Raw genomic sequence first — 25,931 nt, forward strand, 5'->3', positions numbered from 1 at the left:
GGCTGCTGATCTTGGAGGCAAGAGGTGGTGGAGGTTGGAGTTTCTTGTGGAGATCTCTGGAGTGCTGAGCCAACAAGCCTTGGCAACGACAAGTCGACGTGGTGCACAGGGGTACTGCTCCAGCGGTTCCAACAAGGGATAATGGCCTCGACCTTGTTGAGAGGACAGGTCAGGCGTCGAGGGAATTGCAGAACCACCACCTGTGTTGCTGTGCCTTTCTGAGTCTGTAGGACGTCAGGAGCAGCAGACCGGTCAGCTTTGTTGCAGTGCCTGCAGATTCAGGGGAATGACTCCTTCACTCCAAGGGAGTTTCCTTCGGGTGTCTTTGATGCTCACAGGCCTGGAGAGGAACCTAGATGAAGCACAGGCACAGATGACGAAGAAGACTTGCAGAACAGCGAGACCAGGAGCAGCAGGAGTCTTCCTTGATGCACTCTCAGTTCCAAGCGAAGTCCAGCGAAGTCCAAGGTGCCCAGATGGTTGAAGTGGTTTCAAGTTTGAATCTTGTCACATAACAAATCTGAAGAGCCACCTACAGGTAAGCCCTTATGTACCCTAGGGAAAGGGTTGGAACAATTCAAGGGTCCCTCCCAGAGGAGGGGCTGGACAGAGGGGAGGATACTCTCATGTCCTTTGTCCAGTTTCACACCAGAGCGGGAGCCAAGGGCTCCCAGAACTGGCTCAAATTGGAGTATGCAAGGAGAGCACTAAATGTGCCCTTCAAAGCAGTCTGGTGGCGCCGGCAAGCGCCCTCACCCCAGCCAAATCCACTAAGTCCTGTCTGGGGAGGTGGTCACGCCTCCCTGCGGCAGGAAACCTATCGATCTACCTTCCCCTGCTCGAGCCTGGCTCAGCAGCAGGAGGGCAGAATTCTGTCTGTGGTTGGCAGCAGCACTAGCTTGCTGTTAGACCATGAAAGGTTGGTACTGGGAATACAGTGAGGGACCCTAGGGAAGCCCCCAGTAAATGGGTTCCTACATCTAACACTGAAATCGGCATTGGGGTAGGATTCCAACATGTTTGATACCAGTTTCGGTACAGCCAATATATAGCTAGACATCTTGTAATTGACTTGATGTCTACTATATATAGCTAGACATCTCGTAATTGACTTGATGTCTACTGTATTAAATGGCTGACTCGACTCCGGGATTTGTAGGGGTGCCCTGCTCATGCAGAGGCACCCTCACACTTGTAACAAGCACCCTGCCCTAAGTACTGAAGAGCCTGCCATAGGTTTTAAGTGTAGTGACCTCAGATATTAGGAAACTTATATCTGTGGTGATGGGTGCAAGCACCCACTCACCAGTCACAGTTTGAGTGGTCTTATGGGTGGCAAAATAAATGCTGCAGCCCAGGGGAGACCCCTGGTGTACCTATGCCCTGGGTATCTTAGTATCATATACTAGGATCTTACAAGGGTACACCAGTAGCCAATTGTGGAGGTTCAAAAATACTTACCATTGTCAAATATAGGGAGAGAGCACAGTGACTAGTGTCCTGATTAGCAGGATCCCAGTCAGACTAGTCAGAAAACAGCATAACACCAGCAAAAAGTGAGAGTAACCACGAAAGCAGATCCTACTTTCCTATACCGTAAAACAGCCAAACATTTATGGAGGTCAAGCAATATGTCCGTCGCCATTGTGCTGACCTTTTCGAGGTCTGAGACCCACATCTTACCCCTAACAGGATCCAATAAGGGGTTCACCCACCCAGGGATTTTTTGGACATGTTATTTAAAGGCCTCTGGACCCCATATAGGTGATGGACTCAACTGCGACCTGAGTCTAGGACCCTACCTGTTAAAGACTTCCTTAAAACACGATTTTTCATCTCAACTACCGTGTTTCCCTCTGGATGGTATGGAGATGGGAAACGCAGGGTCCCACCCAAACTTTTCAGAACCTCTTTGTAAGCCTGAGAGCTAAACTCCGGATCCTGGTCAGAATGTTATTTGCCAACTGTATGTGTCCCGAAGAAGATTCGCAGATCCTTTGTAAGAGTTTGGGCTTCAGCCAATCGCTCATGGTCATAGCAATCAAGAGCAGGAATCCACTGCCACCAAAATATATTTGTAAGCCCCAATTGATGATAGGGGGCTCTGACGGCCAATGTAATACAAGCCAATGGCTTGTTTGAAATCAGCATAGGTGTCTCTGGTGGGTGAGCCACGATGGAACCCTTCATCTGCTGGCAGATGTCACATCTAAGGACTAAGTACTTGGTCTGTTTGTAAAGACCTGACCACCAATAGTATTGCTGCAATAGTCAAATTGTAGCTGCCATCCCTGCATGAGCAGAAGCCAGACCCTCATTATCAGACCATGTAGATTGCAGGGCAAAGGGAAAGGAATTTTTAAGTAATATGCCCTCTCCCCGTGACCCAGTCGTGAAGCCTGCATGCGCCACTAGCTTATTTCCACCCTATTCATAGCCTTACACACATTCCCTACCAAGTGCGTCTCCTGTAGGAGAACGACGTCTGGGGCTTGTCTCTTGATGTATTGAAGGACCATGCTACGCTTAATTTTATCTCCTAGCCCATTGACGTTCCAGCTGAGGATTTTAATCCCCGTATCCCACTGTGTACCCATCAATACGAGTGTAACGATGCTGCCCCTGTATTGCGCTCCCATATAAAGTGCATTTATTACCATTTTAATTTTCAAAACCCTAGGCCGAGCCATGCTTCAGGAAGGGGGGGGGCGTGGCTTTCAGATTTCTGCTGCTGCCAGTCACGCAGCAGCAGAAAGCAGTGATGGGCAGCCATACATGCACATTTTAAACCTCTCTAACCTGGCTGTATTAGACAGCATAAGGCTCCAGTGCCCTCTGGAGTACAGAAGAAGGACGCCACTCCCTCCAATCCTGGCGCTTCTTTCATACTGTATGAGATCAGCACCAGGATTGGTTACTGTTGTTTCCTAGGTCTCGTGTTGGAGCCTGCCTGCCTAGAGAAGACCTGAGCGAGGAGGAGGACATCATGCCAAGAAGATAAGTGGAAATATTTTTTGTTTACTTATCTTTTTACTTTTACTTTTGTCCCCCAGCCCCACCACCCTCCTCACATGCCAGCCACCAATGGTTTGTGGGCTAATGTCCGGTGTGACCTATTGTGGTGGCGCGGTTTGAACAGCCTGGGTAGGAGTAAGTGTTAATGTTCGCATCATGACTGTGTAAGGCATCTGTGTATTGTTACTAGATTATTATATCATCCCCGCAGCTGGGCTGCGATCAAATTATTGATACCGGGATGCGGCGTGTATCCGGCTAGGACTGGCATGCTTCCCCCTCATTGCTGAGGGGCCCAGTCTCACATTTTCTATAGTGTGGTTGGAGGTAGTGAGAGGAACTTCTTTTGCTCCATATGGAGTGTACTCATCTGGTATTTCACCTACTTCATATTCGTGAAATACCCGTGTCGCATTATCTGCAGCTGTGACTGCATCCCAGAAGTAAAACACCTCTATTCTATATTGTGAGCAAGTGCCATCTTTCTTGCATGGTATACCCCCACTTTTTGCTGAATTTCTGAATGTACTTTGACTGAGCGTGCCCTGGACTCCTGCCAATCAGGTGCCCAGGGCCTATGTTCCTAACCTAAAAACCTAAATTGGCAAACCCTGGCCACAAACACACTGCCCTTGCACGCTGAGTGTCTGGGTACAAGACAAAACAAAGAGTCGACATGGCACACATCCCTGTGTGCCATGCCCACAACCTACTCTGCCCTGGCATACATCAGCCACCCCTCTAGCTGGGTGCTTTATGCCAGTGGTGTGGGCACAGGAGCAGGAGCCCTGTGACACTACAGTACCCAGATCCATTCCTGGGCACTGTAAGTGCAGTGCTGCCATTTAAGAGTATATGGTGCTGAGAGCTCGTCAAACACGAACTCCACAGCACCATGATGGCAACAATGGAGACTGAGAAGTTTGGTATCAAACTTCTCAGCACATTAAACCCGCACTGATGCCAGTGTGGGATTTAATGTACAAAGCACTACAAAGGGCATCTTAGAGATGCCCCCTGAAACCTAACCTACAATCCACGTCTTGTCTGGGAGGCTGCCTAGGCTGCCACACAGCAGACATGTTGCTGGACCCCTGGGTGGAGAGCTCCCGCTCTCCTGGGCCTGCAACAATGCACATCCTGGGCGAGGTGTTAGGTCTCCTCCCCCAGGATGGGCAAGGGGGAAGCTTCAAAGGCATGCCGCCTTTGTGAGCTTCTCCAGGCCACTTGCTGTACTCAGCAACTGGCCCCCGCCGGTTCGGACCTCCACTCTGGCGGGAAGACTGGCTGGAATCCCCAAGTAAGGACAGGGGATGTGCCAGCCTCTGCCAACCCCACCCCTCAGGTGGGGGAGGCGAGGTGAAGCACATCTCCGGGCTCTCGCCATCTTGAAGATGGGAAGCCCTGCCCATTCAGGACTAGGCTACTGCCCCCCTCCCACAGGAGAGTGGCAGGTTAGGGGGTGTACCCACCCCAGGTCAGGGACCCATTGGTCCCTGCCCTTTACCTACCTGTAACACCCCTAAATCTAGTATTTAGGGGCACCCCGAACTTTCCTTCCTTAGATTCCAGATTCCGAAAAAGCAAAGAAGAACAAGAAGAAAGAAGACCTGCCGTGCAGCTGCTAAGAAGAGGAAGAAACCAACTGCTTTGGCCCCAGCCCCACCGACCTGTCGACCCTCGAACCTGCTCCTGCTAAAATCCCGGCACCTCCTGTTGTCAGCAACCTCACAAACCCTGGAGGACCTGGCTACCTTGTGCCTCTGAGCATCTGGGACTCCCATGAGCAGTGGCTCTGCTCAAAGCAAGTTTCTAACCCCTGGCATCAGCCCGGAACCGCAAACCCTGCACACTCTGCACCCGTCAAGCCTGGCCTGTGCCGGAGTGGACAAAGACCCCAAGGACGTCCCCCCGGCGACTGTGACCCCAAATTTGGCACCCAAGGACCCACCTCGACGCTCCTGACGACGCCTGCAGCCTCAGAACCTGGGACCCCCCCAACGGCGATCAACAGAGGGTAAGATTTCCCGACATCAAAAGGCACCCGGCGCCCTGCGGCTCCCTGTGCCCGACTCCTGGGTACCTTCCTATCCTCCAACTACCCAACTTACCTCTCGAAGTGGTGGTGGCACCCGAAGAATCTTCGTCCCCGAGCTTGCAGCCTTTGTTCGTTCTTGAGCTTTCCAATTGAAATCCATTGAGCACCCGAAAGCTCAAAAGCACCCTGCACCCAGCCGCCCGAGTGGCCCTGGCAGTGCAACTTCTACTCCTACCTACTTCCCCATTTGCCCTGAGCAAGTGACCAGGAGCCCAGCTCCCACAGCTGCGTGGCCTGCTAGTCAGCAGCCACCAAACAAGTCCCCCTTGCCTCCCATAGGATAACCTTGGGCCTAACTCACTCTGCACCCGGCCGCCCCAGTGCCACTGAGGGTGTAACAACTCTACCAACCTGACCCTGGGAGACCCCTGAGTCTGTGCCCAGAACCTTAACTCTGCCAGTTAAGTACTTACCCAAAAGCCGATAACTCACTTTTCTTCCACAGGGTAACATTGACTGGTTTCTTCTGAAATTTCTTTTAAGTGTGGAGTTTCTAAAACTTACAATATTCACCTAAAATCAACCAAGTAACGAAAACGGAAGTACTCACCTGCTATTTGGAGAGATCCCAGTGCTGGATCTTGGTGCCCAGCACTGACCCTGAAAAGTACTCACAACCGTACTTGCCACTAACCCAATTTTCTCCCATAGGAAATCATTGACTCTTTTTCTGTGAAATTTCTTCTAAGTGTCGATTTTTGCAAACTACAAATATTCTTTAAAAATCGTACCAACTGTGAAAACATAATTACTTACCTGTTTCAGAATAGAGGTCCCAGTACTGAGCCTAGGAGCCCAGCCCTGGATTACAAAAGTAACGAGAACATACTTTACCCGTAACTTGAATTTTCTTCCATAGGGAACCATTGACTGTTTTTCTATGAAATTTCTTCTAAGTGTTGATTTTGCAAATTTATAAATATTCCTTACAAATTGCCTGTGTAACTTAAACGCAGTTTCTCAACTGCTTACAGGTGGTACACTAGTGCTGGATCTAGGATCCAACACTGACCTAGAAAAAGTAACCATAACCCCACTTACCTGCTAAGTGAATTTCCTTACATAGGATAACATTGGTCGTTTGATTAGCAAAAGTTTGTGTCAACTTTTAAAATAGCAAAATATTGCTTAAAAATTACAACAGTAACTAAAACAAATTTACTCACTTCTTTCCAAGAACTGTCCCAGGACTGAATCTAGGATCCAGTCCTGGAGTTAGAAAAGTAATCCTGAAAGTAATCACTTGCAAATAACTTAAAATTCACATTGAGCTCAATGTATTATTGTGTTTGAAATGGTGTTGCCTAGTGCGACAAAACTGTAACTATCATCTGCAAAAGTCAATTGCCTATTGCAAAATATTTAACTAAAGTATCTCATTCTGAGAAAGTATATTTTGATACCTATTGTTGGTTCTAAAATAAAACAACCATATATTTTTTATATAAACCATTGGCCTAGAGTTCAGTTCTTGAGTGTGTGAGACCATTTGCTGACTGTGTGTGTACAACAAATGCTTTACACTGTCCTCTGATACTGCCTTACTGCTCGACCTAGCAACCACTTTAGAGAGTAAGGTTATATCTAACTTTAACCTCTGCCAAACCTCTGGGGACTGTGGACTCTGTACACACTGTACCTATTTGGGAACATTATATACAGAGCCACTTTCTCACATATATGTTTTGTGTGCCGCTAACATGAAGGTAACGTCCTTACAATTTAGTGTGAGTCCATTTTGTAGTAGTTTCTGAGTGACTGCATCTCTGCAGTTCTCATAGATGTTTAACGCCATAATATGTAAGAAATTAATGAGAGTTCGGCTAACACAGAGGGAACTTGATTCTTTCAAGCCAGAACAACCAACAGCCAATACATAGGGTATACCTTCTCAGCTGAGGAGGTATTTCTCTACCACCATGAATGTCTCTGATTAGAAGGTATATAGGGGTCTCTGGGAAAGCACGATTGAACTACTCAGTTGATCACCAGCATCGGCGGCACCATGTTGTGAAGTTTCCACTAATCAGTAAGAACTGCACGTTTGTGGACAACATAAACGTTGGGATGGTGCCAGACTGATTTCGTGCACCCCCACATGATATGTTGTCCCTTGGACCAGCTAGCTCACGGTGCCACCGGGGAGCGAATGGTTTTGGCAACAACTAAACATGACAATCCCTACCCCTTAGGAATCATGGTGACAGATCTAAAACCTTTCGCTTATACTCTTGTCCTCTTATTTGCTCAGAGAAAATATACAAAGAATACACCAAGGGATATGTTTCAATATTTATTGAACCAAAGTGATTCTTGTAGAGAATATATGTGCTCCCATGATCAATAGACAGAAGCAGATGACAGTTATAACGAGCATCAAGACAGTGAATAGAATGAAAAGTTCTACCATCTTGCTGAAACAGTATACATATATATATATATATATATATATATATATATATATATATATATATATATATATTCACCAACAATCCCTCCAGCCTGGAAGAAATTGGGACGCACTCTCAACAACTTGAATTTAACGCATTTAATTCTCTTAGCTTCAAAAGGGAACAGGCATGCGAAGATCTACGCGTTTCGGTATCGCAGATACCTTGCTCACGATCGTGAGCAAGGTATCTGCGATACCGAAACGCGTAGATCTTCGCATGCCTGTTCCCTTTTGAAGCTAAGAGAATTAAATGCGTTAAATTCAAGTTGTTGAGAGTGCGTCCCAATTTCTTCCAGGCTGGAGGGATTGTTGGTGAATATTAAGCGGCGTGGTTCGGCCGCAGGGATACGCACCCACGAAGAGCGCTGCAAACACTCGGTAACCAAGAACCGTTGGAGTGGATATATATATATATATATAAAACAATAGGTTGCCTTTTTCTTGAGGTGCACTCGCTGGTCGGATTTGTTGCCACACACAAGTCATGCAGATTCGAGGCATTCAGCTCCCCAAACTTTGGCCTGACGCGTTTCGGGCTAACCACGCCCTTCCTCATAGGCACTGAAACAAAAAATGGCTCGTTTAAAACCAGCACGTCATCCTTTTTATTCATTCAATCATAGGACAGTTCCTCTCAGGTGAGTAAAAAACACATTGCATCATGGGGCTGGTAGTTTTCATGATAATACCCATGTGTGTTACTTGCCATTATGTCCATGTTTAAAAAAGGATTTTACGGGAAAGCCAAGAGTGTCTCACACTGCAGCTTGTAGGCTCCGTCCTTCTCAAAGCATCTCGCTGCTCCAATACGCAGCGGCCGAACCGCAGGGATATTGCGGCGGTGCTCACTCGTGGCCCGGGCAGGACCACATTACATAAAACAATAGGTTGCCTTTTTCTTGAGGTGCACTCGCTGGTCGGATTTGTAGCCACACACAAGTCATGCAGATTCGAGGCATTCAGCTCCCCAAACTTTGGCCTGACGCGTTTCGGGCTAACCACGCCCTTCCTCATAGGCACTGAAACAAAAAATGGCTCGCTTAAAACCAGCACGTCATCCTTTTTATTCATTCAATCATAGGACAGTTCCTCTCAGGTGAGTAAAAAACACATTGCATCATGGGGCTGGTAGTTTTCATGATAATACCGACGTGATCTGGCTGCTGTTGTTTGTGTTCTGCAGGTAGCGGTGCTGCCATATGGACTTAAATAACAAACACATTGTAGGAGGCTGGCTTAGTATTTGGAACACACTTATTTAAGTGAAGCACCCTGCACTAATCTAGACAACTCTTATGGTGATTTTAGTGGTCTTAGATGACCTTAGAAAGCTCTCTAAGTGGTAGCTGTGGAGAGTAGCCTTCAGGCTTAGTCCAGAAAGAGTGTTAAGCAGCTTGTTTTAACAGTACTAATCAATCAATCAAGCAGGACATTTGTATAGTGCGCTACTCACCCGCGAGGGTCTCAAGGCGCTGTGAGGGGGGTGTCGCTACTGCTCGAAAAGCCAGGTCTTGAGGTGCTTCCTGAAGGAGAGATGGTCCTGGGTCAGACGAAGGGGGGTGGGGCGGGAGTTCCACGTCTTGGCCGCCAGGTAGGAGAAAGATCTTCCTCCGGTGGTGGTTCTGCGAATCCGTGGGACGGTGGCGAGGGCGAGGCTGGCGGAGCGGAGCTGGCAGGTAGGTGTGTAGAACGTGAGGCGGGTATTGAGGTATTCGGGGCCCAGGTCGTGGAGAGCCTTGTGTGCGTGGGTGAGGAGTCTGAAGGTGATCCTCTTGCTGATGGGGAGCCAGTGCAGGTCTCTCAAGTGAGCAGAGATGTGGCTGTGTCGGGGAATGTCCAGGGTGAGTTGTGCAGCTGCGTTCTGAATGCGCTGGAGTCTTTGCTGTAGTTTGGCGGTGGTCCCAGCGTAGAGGGCGTTCCCGTAGTCTAGTGGGCTGGTGACGAGGGCCTGGGTGACTGTCTTCCTGGTTCCAGTGGGGATCCACCGGAAGATCTTTCGGAGCATGCGGAGGGAGTTGAAGCAGGAAGATGTAATGGCGTTGACTTGCTTGGTCATCGTGAGGGAGGAGTCAAGGATGAAACCCAGGTTGCGTGCGTGGTCCGTGGGCTTGGGGGCGGTGCCCAGAGCAGGGGGCCACCAGGAGTCGTCCCAGGCGGAGGGGGATGGTCCGAGGATCAGGACTTCCGTTTTGTCTGAGTTCAGCTTCAGACGGCTGAGCTTCATCCATTCCGCGACGTCTTTCATTCCTTCCTGGAAGCTGGCTCTGGCGGTGGCGGTGTCATTGGTGAGGGAGAGGATCAGTTGGGTGTCGTCGGCGTAGGAGATGATGTTGAGGTTGTGTTTGCATGCGATGGCTGCGAGGGGGTCATGTAGACATTGAAGAGGGTGGGGCTGAGCGAGGATCCTTAGGGTACGCCGCAGATGATCTTGGTGGCCGCTGCGCGGAAGGGCAGGAGACGGACTCTCTGAGTTCTGTCGGAGAGGAAGGAGGTGATCCATTCCAGGGCCTTCCCTTGGATCCCGGCGTGGTAGAGGCGGGTGGTCAGGGTGCGATGGCAGACAGTGTCGAATGCGGCCAACAAGTCGAGGAGGATGAGGGCGGCAGTTTCACCGTTGTCGAGCAGGGTCCTGATGTCGCCGGTGGCTGCGATGAGGGCGTCTCAGTGCTGTGGTTTCGCTCGGAATCCGGACTGCGATGGGTCGAGGGAGACGTTCGTCTCGAGGAAGGTGGTTAGCTGTTTGTTGACAGTTTTCTCGATGACTTTAGCGGGGAAGGGGAGGAGCGAGATGGGACGGAAGTTCTTGAGGTCTGTGGGGTCCGCGGTGGGTTTCTTCAGGAGGGCGCTGATCTCTGCATGCTTCCAGCTCTCCGGGAATGTGGCGGATGTGAAGGAGTTGTTAATGATGTCCCGGAGATGGGGTGCGATGATGGAGTTGGCTTTGTTGAAGATGTGGTGTGGGCAGGGGTCGGCTGGGGAGCCGGAGTGGATGGTGTTCATCATGAGGGTGGTGTCTTCCGTGCTGACGGGGTTCCATGTGCACAGGGTGGTGGTGTGGGGCGTAGGTTCGGTGGCTGGGTATGTAGTTTGAGCGCCGAAGCTGTCGTGTATATCGGTGATCTTGCGGTGGAAGAACGTGACGAGTGAGTCGCAGAGTTCTTGCGATGGAGTGATGTCGTTGTTGCTGGCGCTGGGGTTGGAGAGCTCTTTGACGATGCTGAAGAGTTCTTTGCCGTTGTGGGTGTTGTTGTCCAGTCGGTCTCTGAATGATGTCCTTTTGGTGGTGTGGATCAGTTGGAGGTGTTTGCGGATGGCGTTCTTGAAGGCTGTCATATTTTGTGTTGACTGGTCGTGGCGCCATGCTTTTTCGAGGGTACGGCAGGATTTCTTGGAGTCTTTGAGATCGTCGGTGAACCATGAGGCTTTCTTGCTGTCGGGATTGCTCGGAGGGTTCTTCAGTGGTGCAAGGGCGTCGGCGCAGTTGGTGATCCACTGTGTGAGGTTGCGGGCTGCTTCGTTGGGGTCCGTAGTGTTGGTGGGTTGGTTTGGGCTCAGGGAGGTGGTGAGCTGGTCAGTGGTGATCTTGCTCCAGCATCTACGGGGGGCTTGCTGCGGGCGGAGGTGAGTCGTGGTTTTCCTGAAGTTGAAGTGGATGCAGCTGTGATCGGTCCAGTGCAGTCTGGTGGAGTGGCTGAAGGAGATGTGGTTGCTCGAGGAGAAGATGGGGTCAAGCGTGTGGCCGGCGTAGTGGGTGGGGGTGTTGACCAGTTGCTTGAGTCCGAGGTTGGCGAGGTTGTCTAGCAGGGTGGTTGGTGGTGGTGTTGTCCTTGTCCAGGTGGAAGTTGAGGTCCCCAGGAGGATGTAGTCGGAGGAGGCGAGGGCGAGCGGGCTGATGAAGTCTGCGATGGCTTCGCTGAATTGTGTGCGTGGTCCCGGAGGTCTGTAGATGAGTGTCCCTCTGAGGGTGGTCTTGGGGTTGGTGTGTATCTGGAAGTGAAGGAGCTCGGCGGTGGTGAGGGTGTCGTCGGTGTTGGTCGTGATGTGGATGGTGTTTCTGTAGACAATGGCGATGCCACCTCCGGCTTGGTTGAAGCGGTCCCTCCGGGTGATCTTATAGCCGTCTGGGATGGCTATGGCTATGTCGGGGGATGAGGAGGCGTTCATCCAGGTTTCCGTGAGGAAGGCGACGTCTGGCGCTGTTGTGTCGAGGAGGTCCCAGAGTTCGACAGCGTGCTTGTGGACGGAGCGGGTGTTGAGCAGGATGCACTTGAGGTGGTTGTTGTTGGTGCCTGTTCTGGCGGGCTCGGTGCAGGTCCGAAGGCAGGTGAACTTGCAGGCGTGACAGATGAAGATTCCATGGGTGCTTTTTGGGGAGGCTTGGTAGCAGGCTGGCTGTCGGTCGGTGTTGAGTGCGTGGAGGGCGGCGGCGTCATATCTCCGTCGGGTGGGTTGGCTCTGGCGAGGGCCAGGGGTCCTGGCACTGGGCGCGGACCAGGCGTGGACGGGCACAGACGGGCTTGCCTTTGGCGTGCCGGCAGCGCGCCCGCTGCGTGCTTCCGCTGCGTTACCGCGCGGCGCCCTCCATAAGAGGCCAAGTGGGTGGGAGGAGCTGCTGGGAGGCGGGAGCGGGGCGGCCAATGGGCGAGGGTACAGAAGGAAAAAGGGGGTGGGGTCGCTGGGAGCAGCGGGAGGGGGCAGGTAAAAAATACCAACCAGAAGTGGGAGAAAAATGCAGAGCAACAGAGCAGAAGCGCGAAACCAGGTACCAGGGGCACACCAGCGGCGAACCCTAGGCAGCCGCAGTAGGGCAGACACGGGCACCAGGAGGAGCCGTGCTGCGTGGGGAGTGACCCGAGGTCAGGTCACACTCACTGCCGCGCGGCGCCCTCCATAAGAGGCCAAGTGGGAGGGAGGAGCAGCTGGGAGGCGGGAGCGGGCGGCCAATGGGCGAGGGCACAGGGAACAGAAGGAAAAAGGGGGCAGGGTCGCAGGGAGCAGCAGCGGGAAGCGGGGAGCGGGAGGGGGCAGGAAAAAAATACCAACCAGAGGTGGGAGAAAAATGCGGAGCAACAGAGCAGAAGCGCGAAACCAGGTACCAGGGGCACACCAGCGGCGAACCCTAGGCAGCAGCAGCAGCAGCAGTAGGGCAGACACGGGCACCAGGAGGAGCCGTGCGGCGTGGGGAGTGACCCGAGGTACTAATGATATAGTGTAGGTTAAATGAAGAAGAACTGCACACTGTAGTTATAAAAAAAAAGTAATATTTATTATACACACTCATTAACACATTGGTAGATTTCCTTCCCGGCGCTATAAACACAATGCACACAATATTTGCAAAGGAGAACAGGTAAGTAGCACAAATACACAGTGGTCTCCAGGAGGAGACCAAACCATATACTAATAAAGTGGAATGCGAACTGTGACTGAAGTCGAGACTTGACCCAGAAGACTAAGAAGAGCTGGGGACCCAAGGAACCACCGAAGGTAAGTACCCAGGAACCCCACGGAGGCCATGTGCAGAGTAGAACCACAACCGCGTACTCAATGCAAGTCAATGGGGAAGTCGTTGTTGCAGTTTAGGTGAAGAAGGGCCCTTCCCAGAGACCCTGAGGAAACTCTATGAAAGATGGAAGGTTGGAGGGTCACCCCACCCGTGGATACCCAGGAACCAGGATACATACACCAGGGAAGCCTGGCATTGGTGCGAAGTGATGTTGAAAACTGCTGTAGACCACAATGGAGGACTTCAGTGAAGATGCCGCTGGCGAAGAAGGTGAAAGAGTGCAGTGGATTTCAAGGATGGATTCTTGAAGTGTGGGGGCGATGTGGGGATTATTAAAGTGTGTCATCTAAGTCGTATTTCTCCATACAGAGGAGGGAAGACGGGTACAGAGGAAGGTGGTGTGTTAGCGGATGATACCAGCTCTGTAGGTAATAAGAGAAAGTCTAATTGGTTGCTGGATGAATGTCCTGATGTCCACCTTCCTGATTCGACTTCGATGATTGCTAATGACTCCGTTGAGGTAGAGTCACACGAAGTAGATTCACACGAACATGTAGAAGTAAAGGAAAGGAGACCTGGGCGAGTTATCAAAAATACCCTTAGGGTGCAGGCTTATGTTTGTGGTTAATTGTTTTATCCTTGTTTTTTCAAACATTGTTTTATTTTGTTTCATTTCGTTGTAAGGGGAAAGATATGTTGTATTTAGGTTGTGTCCATTTAATACATGTTTGTCCCTTTTATTCCTCCATAGTGTTAATGGAACTAGAACTAAGAGTTTAGCAATAGGAATGTGATGGGTGGATTCTTTGTATGGTATTTGACTAAAGCAGTCCGTGGTTATGCTGCTCCCTTTGCTGGGGTTTATGCTGTAACTGAATAAACCTACTTTTGAATACTAATCTGTGTACAACATTACTACAGCCATGTTGTACAGCAGAAAATGCTATGACGCGGCCAGCTTTTTTTTTTTTTTTTTTAATGTACTTGCACCCATGCTGCATGTACAACACGGCTGAAAAATAAAACATAGACAACGCCAGGAGCACAGGCGAGACCTAGTAGCTTTGCCAATGCGTTTCTTTTCTTTTATTCTCTACTAGGAAAACATGAAGGGGGTGTTTCTGCTTGTGCAAATCTGTGACAATTTTCAGGGTGAGAAAGAGTCCGGTAGGAGTTTTAGATCTCGACCCACTGGATCCCTGCTTCATCCTATTTCATAAACGCTTCGTTTGCACTGGAAATGGACCACAGTGAGACCATCCTTCGCCCTGGCCCTCAGGGAGAGCTTGTGCCCATGCGCATTTTCAATAGCTTTCTCTCCTCACTTCTCTTCTCAGCGACAGGGCTGGGAGGAGGGATTTGAGGCGGGGCTTGGGTGTGCTGGTTGATGCCGTCCTCTTCCTCTAATCCCTGCTGCTGCTGCTCCTTTCTCCTTCGCCGGGGTCCCCTCTGCCGGAGCCTTCTCTCTGTCTGTGCAGCCTCGTTTAACGGGTGCGTCTGCGGCAGCTCTTGAGGCTGGATACTGGTCGTTATCCTGCTCAGGAGCTACCAGAGCCGGCGAGCACAAGAGGTAGGTGGGCGGCTGGCTGGTGCAAAACTGCTTCTCTCCTGTTTTATGATGCTGCGCGATGCCGGGTGCCTCGCTGGTAACGTTAGCATAGGGCTGACGGTAATCGTGAGGGAGGGATTCGCACAGACACATGGACTCTCTCCCTCTGGGGCTACGGCTACATCGCCCAGCGGCTTTATACAGAAACTGATTCAATCCCCTTCCCCTTCCCTTACCCAGCAACTCAGATTAAAATAGGAAATTGTAATCCTCTCACGCCCCGTGTCGCCTTTCCATTTCAAACCGCTAATTCTGACGCCTCTCCAGGTTATTTTTTTCTTAAACATATTTTGAGTGGAAGCATCTAAAAAAGCGTTTGTGTTTTCCCTCAAAATCCACGCGTGGTGCCTAGCAACAGGGCGGTGCTCTACATTTCTGCGTAATAGCCGCTTGATTTGTGTTTTTATTCCGGTTTGTGGCTTTTTTTTACGTCAGCTGTTGTGCTTTAAATGCAGAGTGCCCACGCCCGCCCTTTAAAAGGAAATGTGTGCTTTTCAGGGCACAGGTTACCCCAAGGTTGCCAGTGGTGAGGGTGGTGCCGGCACGTTTCTTCCTCCTTCCGCATTAGTCCCCACCTTCGCTGTGGTCGCTGACAGGTGAGCGTGCAGCTCCTGCAGGAACAGCCATGATGTTGCAAAACAGATTACACTGGAGCGTCATCGGGAGGCTCCCTGCCCACGAGGCGCAGAGCAGTGACACCATGCTCTCTGCAGTGCTAACCTCCCTACTGCCTGCAGTGGACCAAACTATGTATATGTTATTAAATTGTACGTTGATATAGCACTTTGTACGCCGAACGACGTCAGAGCGCTTTTTGCGTGAGTCAATTTTGGATATATTGTACAGTTTCAACTGCAAGGTGATGTGGTTTGTTATTGTTGCTATGCATCGTCTCCATAGTTCTCAGTTTTGTACAGCTCAACGTGTGTGTGTGTTTTTTGTTGTTGTTTGTTTACGGAATATTGAGGAGTGGGCTGAGCAGCAAGGATGCTGCTGTTGGCAGGGTGTTACCTTAAACTTGTAACCTGTAATTTCTACTTCAATAATGCTCCATCCTACAATCTAAGAGACTTGACTACTTGCCTACGAGAGTGCATCTTCATTTACAACACAGGGCTTAAAGGGAGGGTGGGTTCTGCCAGGTCTCCGAGCCAGCAGTAGGTAAAACTGACTTTGTACTGGGTCTATTCCGGGCCCTACGTTCATGTCCTTAATTTTACAGGCAAAAACACAAATAATAAACACTAGATAATTTAAAGTGTCTAACTGTGCGAGATACTACAGAGGAAATTGGTGTGAAGGGGAATACTGGAGTAAGTGAGACGCGCAGAAGACCACCACCTCTTCTACATACTTAAGTAATGTTTTATTCACACTCCTGGTTTTAATTCTAGGTATTCACAGCAAAGCCATTGTTGCCCATTTTTAGGTCTCGCCTGAGACATCGCACACGCTCTCATTGGAGAGATCTTATGTTGGTTTAAAAAAGAAAAACGTGAAATGGCTTAAGATCACCAATTACTTACCATTGGATGTCTTCATTGTCACTCTTATTTCCTTGCTTCTTGTTGGTCAGCAGCTTCCTGTTACACTTCCTCTTTGTGTGTTTGTCCCTTTGATTGAGCATGGACCAAGTAATGAATAATATGTTTATTGGTGACCTTTCACTGCACACTGCGATTGAGGTACTTGTTTTTTCTCCCTTCCACACTCCCTCTTCCACCCCTTGACCTCCCTGATTGTTGCTGTCTTCTCTCCCATCTCACGCACATTGTTTATGGCTTCTGCGTTTGGGGAGGTTGCATTTGGTTACAGAAAGAACAACCAAGCAGTCTGTTTACTCAATATACCAGACACCCATAGGTCTAGAATGGTTATTAACTTTTGGATTGCCTTTATGCAGTGTCCATATTATGAGTGTGTAAATCCTTCCATTATGGGCATGGTTTGGGGAACCCGTCCTCATTTCTGATAGTTCACTTTTGTTGTATACTCCTTACATTAAGTGGTTTCCATGATGATAAGGTATGCAACACTATCCAGGGAACAGCTCTCCTAATTCATGAGTTAACGTCGCAGGTCAATAAATCAAAATCTAGGACGCTGTAATCCTGTTTGAGGAGTGGTGGACGGACAAACTGGAATCTGTGTTTACATTCACTTAGCATTAGCATGTTTCAGTATCCAGCAATTTGAAGAGCCTCTGTTTAGAACTTTTCACTTATTTTAAAACTACATCACATGCCTTTTTGAGGCGCAAAAAATTGAATATTTTGATGGATACTCCTAACCGCAGATTCGTCACCTTTAGACTATTTCCCAGGTGCCAGACTGGATGCAGAGACTCTCCATAGCAGTGCTCCCGTACGCTTCCAGGTGGCGCCATGCGGCTCCAGGTAGGCTTTGTTCTGTCCTACAAGTGACGGGGCAGAGCCACATATACACACCACCCCTGTGCACCAGTGTCAGTTCCTTTCTTTTCGTGCTTTCAAACTAGTCTTTACGTGGATTTGCAGGAGGACAGTGGGCCTGATACTTCCCCTGACTCAGGGTTGAATTTGCCATTTTGGCCCCCAGTGAAGGGGAGTACCGCCTTTGCTGTGGTAATTCGGTGAGCAGCTGAGGTCCTGGGCCTAGAACTACCTTCAGTTGAAGTCAAGACAAATGTGCTTAATGCGATTTTGCAACCTGGGCAGCCCCACCTGAGGCTTTTCTTGTGTTCAATGAAGCCCTTATTGACACTTTAATGGGCATTCATTCCAAGTCTTGTTTGTGCCTGCTGGTGACCATAGACCGGCTCCTGGAGACCTTGATTTCCTCACACAGCATCCTACTTCAGAGAGTCTGGTGGTACAGGCTTCCACCAGCAAGATGAACCCCCCTATTCATTCCCAAGACAGGGAGCCTAGAGCATCAAAGCGTTTAGAAAACAAATGTTCTAGTCATCTAGCCTAGCACTGTGGTCAGTCAGTGCTGTTTGTTTACTGGTCTGATACATTCATGCACTCTGGGACATGGCCAGCCAGATCTTGATGGCAGTCCTGGAAGAACTTGTGGCCTCCTTGGCTCAAACCATTCTAAATGGTCAGGATGCAGCCAAATATGTGATTTGTGCTGGCCTTGTTACTACCGATTGTCTGTAAAGTGGATGTGCTCTATAGATTTCTCAGGAAATGCAAAGGCCTCCCTAATAAATATTCCTTTTGATGGCTCAGGTCAGTTTGGCGAAAAAAGCTGATTCTGCCTTGGAACAGTTTAAGGAGAGTAAGGTATGGCACAGTCTCTGGGCCTTTCAATCCCTGCCAGACAGTTTCGACCAACAGATCAGGAAATTCTGAGGCTGCTCCAGGGGGTTGGTGTACAGGCAACTCCAATCTCCCCCAGATCCCTCTGTAGTCACCCCAGCGCTTTCACGGCCGAAGATCTGGATCCCGCAGGCAGCTTGCAGGCCATCCCAGGCATCAGTCCTCCCAGTAGACCCCCCCCCCCCCCTCCTCTCCCAACGGCAGCAGCCTCCAAGCCTCTTTAGCTTTTCTTTCGCAGTGCAAAAGTGATAGTGGGAAAGATAAGAATCTTGTTTGCATTGTACTAACTTTGCACAAACTCAAATGTCTGCTATGTCCATTGGGATGGACTTTTATGTCAAACTGAGGCTAAAATCGAAAATGCAGCAATATATCCATGGTAGTGCAGCAGAAGTTGCCCCACAAGAATGACTGAGAAGGGAAACTTTGCAAACCATGAAGATTTATTAAGAAATGTGTAAAGTTACAATCTCAAAGCAAATCAGTTAAGCATAAATCAGTAGTCACCTGAATACAGCATGTATAAATATCATCCAGGAAATTCAATTCGGCAAATGCAAGTACATGTTATTAATGACAGCCTATGCAAAGTGAGATTCGTTTCTGTTCCAATAAAGGGAAACTCTGTAATGCTAAGCTAAGGTTCAGAAGCAGCAGGTGTCGGCAAATATAAAATTGCAAGTAGACCAATTGAACGTTCCAATCAAGAAAAGGAGAAATGTACTTGCTCTAGAAGGTAAGTCTATGAGCAGAAATATAAGGAGCTCTCGGTCTCAACAGAGGAGAAAGAGGGGAGGCGATGGAGATGTCCACCTTGCAAAGTTGGACAGGAACAAGTCTTGGCTCTTAACTTAAGCTAAACCATACAATTAAATCATCATAATCTCACAAAGGTGTATCCATCTTCTCTACCCCCCATTCTGTACTGAGAATCCTTGTCCAACCAATTAATTGCAACAAACATGACCCTTAAACAACAACCTAACAGAAAATAATACAATTGAATAGAACACAATATCTCTGGTGTCTAAAGCAAAGAGGTTTTTTGTTATTCTTAGAGTTTTATTTGAAGGTCAACATAAAAACAACATAACATTGCCTAGTATGCAGTGATCAGGCACATGCGGGTCACAGCAAATCTACACAATTACAGTAGTAACAAAGCACTGAAAGAAAATGCTAACATGGCAAAGTACATTAGCAAACCAGATGGAACTGAATAGCTTGCGAACAGTCCCTCAGTTGAGTACATCGGCTTTGTCACCACGGTCAACCCCACCGCCTTCTAACGCATCATATACACCGTGGTGGTCAGGCTCAGGTCCAGCCGAAAAGGACATTCATGTCTACCTCCGTGTTTAACCCAGGCATATGCTCGCGCTCCGCCCATCATCAATAAGTGTATTGGTGTTTGCCAAGTAGGATTGCAAAGGGCCCCATATGTCCCATCAATCTGCTGCTTTGTGTCATGGTAGAGTAGGAGAGTTCCAATTGGCCTTGACAGTGACCCATGTCTAGCAACCATGTTCTGACAGTGGGGGTTTTATCCCTTCCCCCAACTGCATGCCAACCTTCACCTAGCCAAAAGAGTCGCTAAGCGTTGTATGCTGCTCTGGATGCCGGCTATTCAACACAAAAGCTCCAGCTTGGGGGAGGGTTCCAAGGATAGATCAACCATCTTCGAAAAAGATATAACATTGTGGTCCAGTAATCTTATATGGTTGGGCAGTGCCAGACTGTGTGTATGAAGTTTGCACCCATTGCTCCACACCTCAGGTAGCGGAAGTCTGGAAGCGGTAAGATTTAGCAAGGCCAAGATGCGAACAGTAGAGAGAAGCGGTGTAAGAATTAAAAATGTATGAGGCGTAGCCTTCGTGTGGGGGATAATGTCCTAGTTTGTCTACAGCAATATGCCCACTATTTTGTCTCTAATAGTGTCCCCAATATCCGACTCCCAGCCGGGTTTGACCCAATGTGTTCAGGGGCGTCGGCAAGCATGATGGTGTGTACAGCGGTCACTAGGTGTTTGAAGGATGGACAGATAGTGATCACTTCCAGAGCCACACACACCAAGAGTGCCTATGAGAACTCAGGATTGTGTTTTTTGCAGAATGCTTTAAATCTGAGATATGTAAACCGATCAAGTGCCGTGCACTCCACGGTAGCTGCAGTGGAGTCATAGTCTACAAAGTAGCCGTCAGGATAGACCTCTCCTATCATGTGCATTGCAGATCTTCTGAGCCTAAGGAAGGGCAGCGGTTCCTGGGTAAGCTGAATTCACAGATAAGTGAGTGGCTGCGCTGGGGTATCAAGCATAAGGAGTTTCAATCTGAGGCAAATATTGTCCAATGCTCTTCGGGTACACACCACTGTGCTGATTTCAGTGCGTCTGCACATTGTTTTTTGGCCAACCATCACCCACCCCAGAGGGTGAGGTAAAGCACTGTCATGTTCTTTCGCTACATGTACCATGTGGAGTGCAGTCAGTAATGGGCAAAGGTAGCCTGTGGGCAATTACAGTAGAGGTTGTACTCAAGCGCCGCAAGGCTGCCCCATACATAGGGCAATGTATTTCCCAACGAATCCACGGTTGTTTGTCCGCCTATGCCAAAGAACTCGTGTGAGCACAGTGCTGTGAAAAAATGCTTGTTCAGGCACATGGGGACATTGTAGAACAGGTACCGCAGCCAAGGTGGCTTAACTAATTTCATCAAGGCAAGCCACCCCATCAGCGAAAGAGGCAAATGCAGCCATCTATCAGTCTTGTCATATGTTTTAGCCATTCCCTTACCATAGTTTTTGTTTAGTAAAACAGCCAGGGGATAGAGCGAAAATTGATTTATTCAAATTAATGGTAATGCTTGACAGCGCTCTGCACAACATGAGCTCCCTGTTAACTGGGCTGTGGTTACCATCCAGGTGATGAAGGTATAAAGTGACATCATCCGCATATAATGAATGATTTGAGGAGATTTTTGGGGGGTGAAGGTTAGGCTGTGCTGTGTAAGTAGCTGTTGCCGTGCATATGCCATAGATTTCGAGGCAATAGCTTAAAGTAGTGGGGAGAGGGGGCATCCCTGCTGAGTGCCCTTGCCTAGTGGGATTGGTTCAGAGAGAAAGCCTTTTAATCACACCCTAGTTTGCTACGTATTCGAGGTAGTGCTGGTGTGAGCGGCATATAAAGCAGAGAAGTGCTTTTCAAATGGGGCCGGAGCTGCGTGATGGCCGCATGGTAGGGCTGCCAGTACCCCATTGGTCGCTCAGCCTCACCATGGGCCCTAGCAACGCTTTAAGTGGCATGAAAAAACTGGGGGTGGGTTTTTTCCCAAGGGGTGTGGACAATTTATTTAAGAGTGTGGCTTAAAAACACATAAGCTAATAAAAATCTTTGCTTACCGTAGTGTGCTGCCTGACTTGTATTTTGCTGTTTCTGTCATTGTATCCAGATAACTGATACAACAAGAAACATCATACCTTCAACACGTCAGGACTATTGGCTTTGTCAGTGGTTGTTAGTTGCACATGATAAATAAGCAGCAACTATGGCTTGTATATAATATCGAAAAAGCTTCCACTTAAAGCCCTGGTGACACCACGGCAATGTTGCTGCTCCCGAGTTTCAAAAAGAGAAGGAAAATCCAGAAAGAAAATGACTCTCTTTAAAGGATTTCCCCCCCAACAACGCTCACCTGGCACGATGTCATGCCATAACTTCTCCACTAGTGAGCAGTGTGAGCACGCGCACATCGATGTGCCTGTGGTCACTGCAGTCCGGAAAAAAAGGATCGAGCCTGTGCCAGGGCACAAAACAGAGCCCGATAGAGACACGTTTCGAGGCCCCCTTTAAAAAACTGCCGGTGCCTAGACCCGGTGAGACCCGGCCTAGTTAAAGCCCTGGGCCCTTGAATATTTGTGAAGATGTTTCTGACCCTGGTCTGCGAGCGTGATGAATATGTCTACTTTAGTGTACAATCTGATTAGGCCATGTGCATTGGGGCACTGCGCTAGATGACTCTCGAGGACCTTAAGTTCTGATTCAAGTTTGTCAAGCAGGGCTGTGTAGACCATGTTTTGTTTAGAAATGCATATACCACGCAGGTAAGGCTTCCCAGGTAGTGCCTACCGAGTCCGAGGCCTGGAAGAAGTGCAGCATTCCGGTCCACACTTCCTCCCTGAGGCCTTATCTAGAACGGACAGCGGGGATAGGTACCAGGTGAAGGCCCGATGAGTCGGTAATTCCAAAGCGAGTTTGACTGGGGCATGGTCTAATCGTGTGCGAGGAAGGTGCTTCAGCTGTGTGCATGCCGCTTGTGTACTCAGCCTATAGTCCAGTCGTGGCCAGGTTGCATGTGCAGTCAGTGGATATATAAGTGCCCCTCCCAGTCTCCTAGGGGTCTCAAGGGGCCATATATGTACCTAGCCCCCAGTTGCCATAATAGCAGCTATTGCCGATGCGTCCTTACGATGCAATCGGGTTCCGAGTTGAGCAGTCGGCTTGTCTGTCAAGGACCAAGTTGAAGTCCCTACCCCCTCCGTCCCATGCGTGGGGCCTGCACTATACACCTGAGCCAGTTCTGCTCAATAAAGTCCGCATTGTCTGTATGGATTTAGGAGCGCAGTGAGCCTCCCGAAAACCATCACCTGAAGCAGATTAAATCTCACCTGTGGGTCATTACATTTGTGGCGTAACTGAAAGGGGAGCCTGCATCTGATATCTGTGCCCCTGGCATAGAAAGAGTATGCTGTAAGCGCTTTATGTCTGCACCGTTTAGAAAAAGTGGAAGTCACTCCCATCCGCCAGGTGTGTCTCTTGGAGGAGGGCTATGGTTATCTGTGTCTGTCTAGGAATGAAACTACTGCATAACCTTCTGGGGATTGGTGAGGCCTCGAATCTTCCAATTCATGAGAGGCAGCTGTGACATCTCATTCCCACTTATGGATGTTGCGCAACTCCTAATGTTCGTTTAAACCATCAATAGAATGAAGTTGAATTTCTTAATATATTTTACTTTATTCATTTATTAAAATTTTTTATTGACATTTAAAACATATGTGGACAATCAATCAGAATTGCAGCGGAGTTTTCCATGACATATATCAATAATGAGTTAAATATCGTCAACAGTGGTACATCTTGCGTAGCAACACAGAAGCAACCAGCGTCCCTTAATGTTTAATGGTACAGCACGTGTGTTAGGACATGTTTTATCCCGGCAGTTCACTCCGGTCCATCGCTATCATCTGATTCCTGCTCCGGTGAAGGAGGTTCACAGATGTCGCCCCGAAATCTATTCCATTTTCCCCATATACGTGTCCATTTTTGGGGGCAGCCCCGGTGAACATACACCGATTTCTCTGTTGCCATTGTGCGGTCCATATCACAATACCACTGCTGATATGAAGGTGGCTGTCCCGAACCCCATAGTTGTGCTATATTACGTTTGGTTAATATCGTTCCTAGCGTCACCCAGTCTTGGTCTATGTGATTCAGATCCGTTGGCTCCCAGATGTTGAGTAAACATCGTTTTGGGTCCAACAGAATCTTTACTTTGGTAACCTGTGACATTGTGCGGAGGACGGCCTCCCAGAAGCAAGTTGTTATCCGGCAGTCCCAGATTGTCTGCCAGAATGTGCCTTCAGCCCCGCACTGTCGGAGGCAGAGAGGAGTGTCTACTTTACCTAACTAGTGAAGCAGGGTTCTCGTATAGTAGATAAGGTGCAGGATTTTTAATTGCAGTAATTTTAGTGTAAAGGTTATTGCTACTTCCCTCGGGGAAGCTAGGGCTGCCTGCCAGTCCTCTTCGTCTAGGTCCGTCTCCCATCTCTCTTTTAGCGCCCCATTGGGTCTTTCTTGTTGTTTATTATTTTCTTATATGTTAGGGAAATGGCTTTTTTCTGGAGATGGTCCGTGAAGAATCTGTCCTCCAGTGGGAAGGCCTCCGGTAATTGTGTTGCTGTCGGACTCACTGCCATAAGTGAATGTCGGATCTGTGCGTATCTGAAGGTTTCAGTCTGCGCTAACTTGTAGGTAACTTGCAGTTGAGTGAATGGGATGACCTCGCCTTTCTTCCAAAGGTCCCCCACCCTGGAGATACCTATCAAACCCCATTGTCGGAATCCCTTGGTGTTTCTTAGTCTTCCTAATTTACGGGTGTTCCAAAGTGGTGTCATCTGTGTGAGGGTACCCTCCCATCCCAGTGCTCGCTGCGCCGCATACCAAATTTGTATTGTGTGCGCCGTGGGGCCCGTGTAGTGTAGGTTCCTGGATCTGTCATAAAGTGCCGCCATTATTCCCTCCGGACCAAGGAGATGACGGTCCATACGGTAAGCAGGCTCTTCCTGTGGCGCATGAAGCCACTGATTTATTACAGTTAGTTGCGACGCCCAGTAATATGTTTGTATGTGTGTGAGGGCAATTCCTCCATCGTACCAGCCCTTCACCAATTTTTTCATGGCGATACGGGCTGACCCTCCATCCCAGAGGAGCTTAGTTACTTCAGTGTTTATCAGTGTGAAAAAGGAGGGGGGATCTGAAAGGGGGTGTTTTGAAAGATATATAAAAACCTGGGTAGCGCCATCATTTTAAAGAGGGCTGCTCTTCCCAGCAGGGTAAGGGGCAGCGAAAGCCAGTGTTTCACATCACTGCGGAATCGGGCCAAGGGCTTCATTAGATTTTCTTCGGAGAAGTGCGAGACTTGGGGGGGGGGGGTAATATATATGCCGAGGTACTTGAAGCCACAGTCTGTAATTTGGATTTCACAGTTTTGTGGCAATCTGGGTGTAGGGCCGTGAAGAATATAAAGCAATGATTTTGACCAATTAATAGTGTAGCCTGAGGCTTTCCCATGAGCCGCACAAATGTCTAATAGGCAGTTAATGGATCGCGATGGGGATGACATGTAAAGCAACACATCGTCTGCATATAGTGATAAGCGATCTTCCCATCCCATAGTCCATTTCAGCCCCCTAATGACCGGATATTGGCGTATCCAAGCCGCCAATGGTTCCAGTACTATCGCGAATAAGAGTGGGGAAAGTGGACACCCCATCTCGTCAATTTTCTAAGGGGGGAGTCCCTTGAAGTTCGGCCGTTTGCTACAACGTGCGCCATGGGTTTATTGTAGAGTAGGTGTACCCAGTCACAGAATTGGGGCCCAAATCCCATATGCCAGAGAACTGCAAAGAGGAAGGGCCATTCGACCATGTCAAACGCCATCCGTGCATCTAACGAAAGAATAACTGCCTCTTCTGCGATAGTTGACTTTCGCGCTATGACACCCTGGAGCCTCCGGAGATTCGGGGCCGTATTGCGATTGGGCATGAAGCCTGATTGATCTGGGTGAATCAGTGTCGTCCGGTATGGCTGCAGTCGTGTCGCCAGTGCCTTGGCCTATATTTTCACTTCAGCGTTTATCAGGGAGATTGGTCTGTAGGACATGCATTTATGTGGTGGTTTGCCCGCCTTGTGGATGGCGACTATGGTTGCCAGGCGTTGGTCCCTGGGGAGCTCTCTCACGTCTAGGCTGGCCTTATACATGTTAAGGAGGTGTGGTGTGAGTTGGATCGCCATTTCTTTATAGAGTTTTACTGGGATGCCATTGGGTCCCCGGGCTTTCCCTGGATGGAGTGCCCCAATTGCCAAGGTGAGTACTTCCGCGGTTAGCTCGGCATCAAGTGCCAACGCGGCGTCGTGCGGCAGTGTGGGCATGCGAATGTCCTTGAGGAGGGCTAAGTTATTAATTGTATTTGTTGCTGTGGGCGTATATACTGCCTCATAATGTAAAGCTAGCATGTCTATTATTTGTTGTGGGTCCGAGGTCACATCTCCATTTTACAAATGGAGTTGGGCTATCCATCGACTGGCGCGTTCCTTTTTGTCTAGCCAGGCAAGAAGTTTGCCTGCCTTATCACCCATCTCATAAATAGTGTGTTGTGTAGCTGTGAGT

At 49.0% G+C, this 25,931-nt stretch overlaps 1 protein-coding gene across 4 annotated transcripts in view; it reads left to right on the plus strand.

Annotated features, from left to right (window-relative positions):
• Positions 1 to 14,349: 14,349 nt before the first annotated feature.
• MACIR (macrophage immunometabolism regulator) overlaps positions 14,350 to 25,931 on the plus strand; it is a 167,454-nt gene continuing 155,872 nt past the window's right edge. The window contains exon 1 of one of the 4 annotated variants that reach the window (XM_085632570.1): positions 14,350 to 14,641. The gene's annotated coding sequence lies outside the window, so the exon portion shown is untranslated. Of the gene's footprint in view, positions 14,642 to 15,154; positions 15,277 to 15,479; positions 15,499 to 25,931 lie in introns of those variants that run through there. The other 3 variants (XM_085632567.1, XM_085632568.1, XM_085632569.1) reach the window with 3 other exon arrangements.

Source organism: Triturus cristatus, chromosome 2_1 (genome assembly GCF_964204655.1).
Source record: "Triturus cristatus chromosome 2_1, aTriCri1.1, whole genome shotgun sequence".
NCBI lineage: Eukaryota > Metazoa > Chordata > Amphibia > Caudata > Salamandridae > Triturus > Triturus cristatus.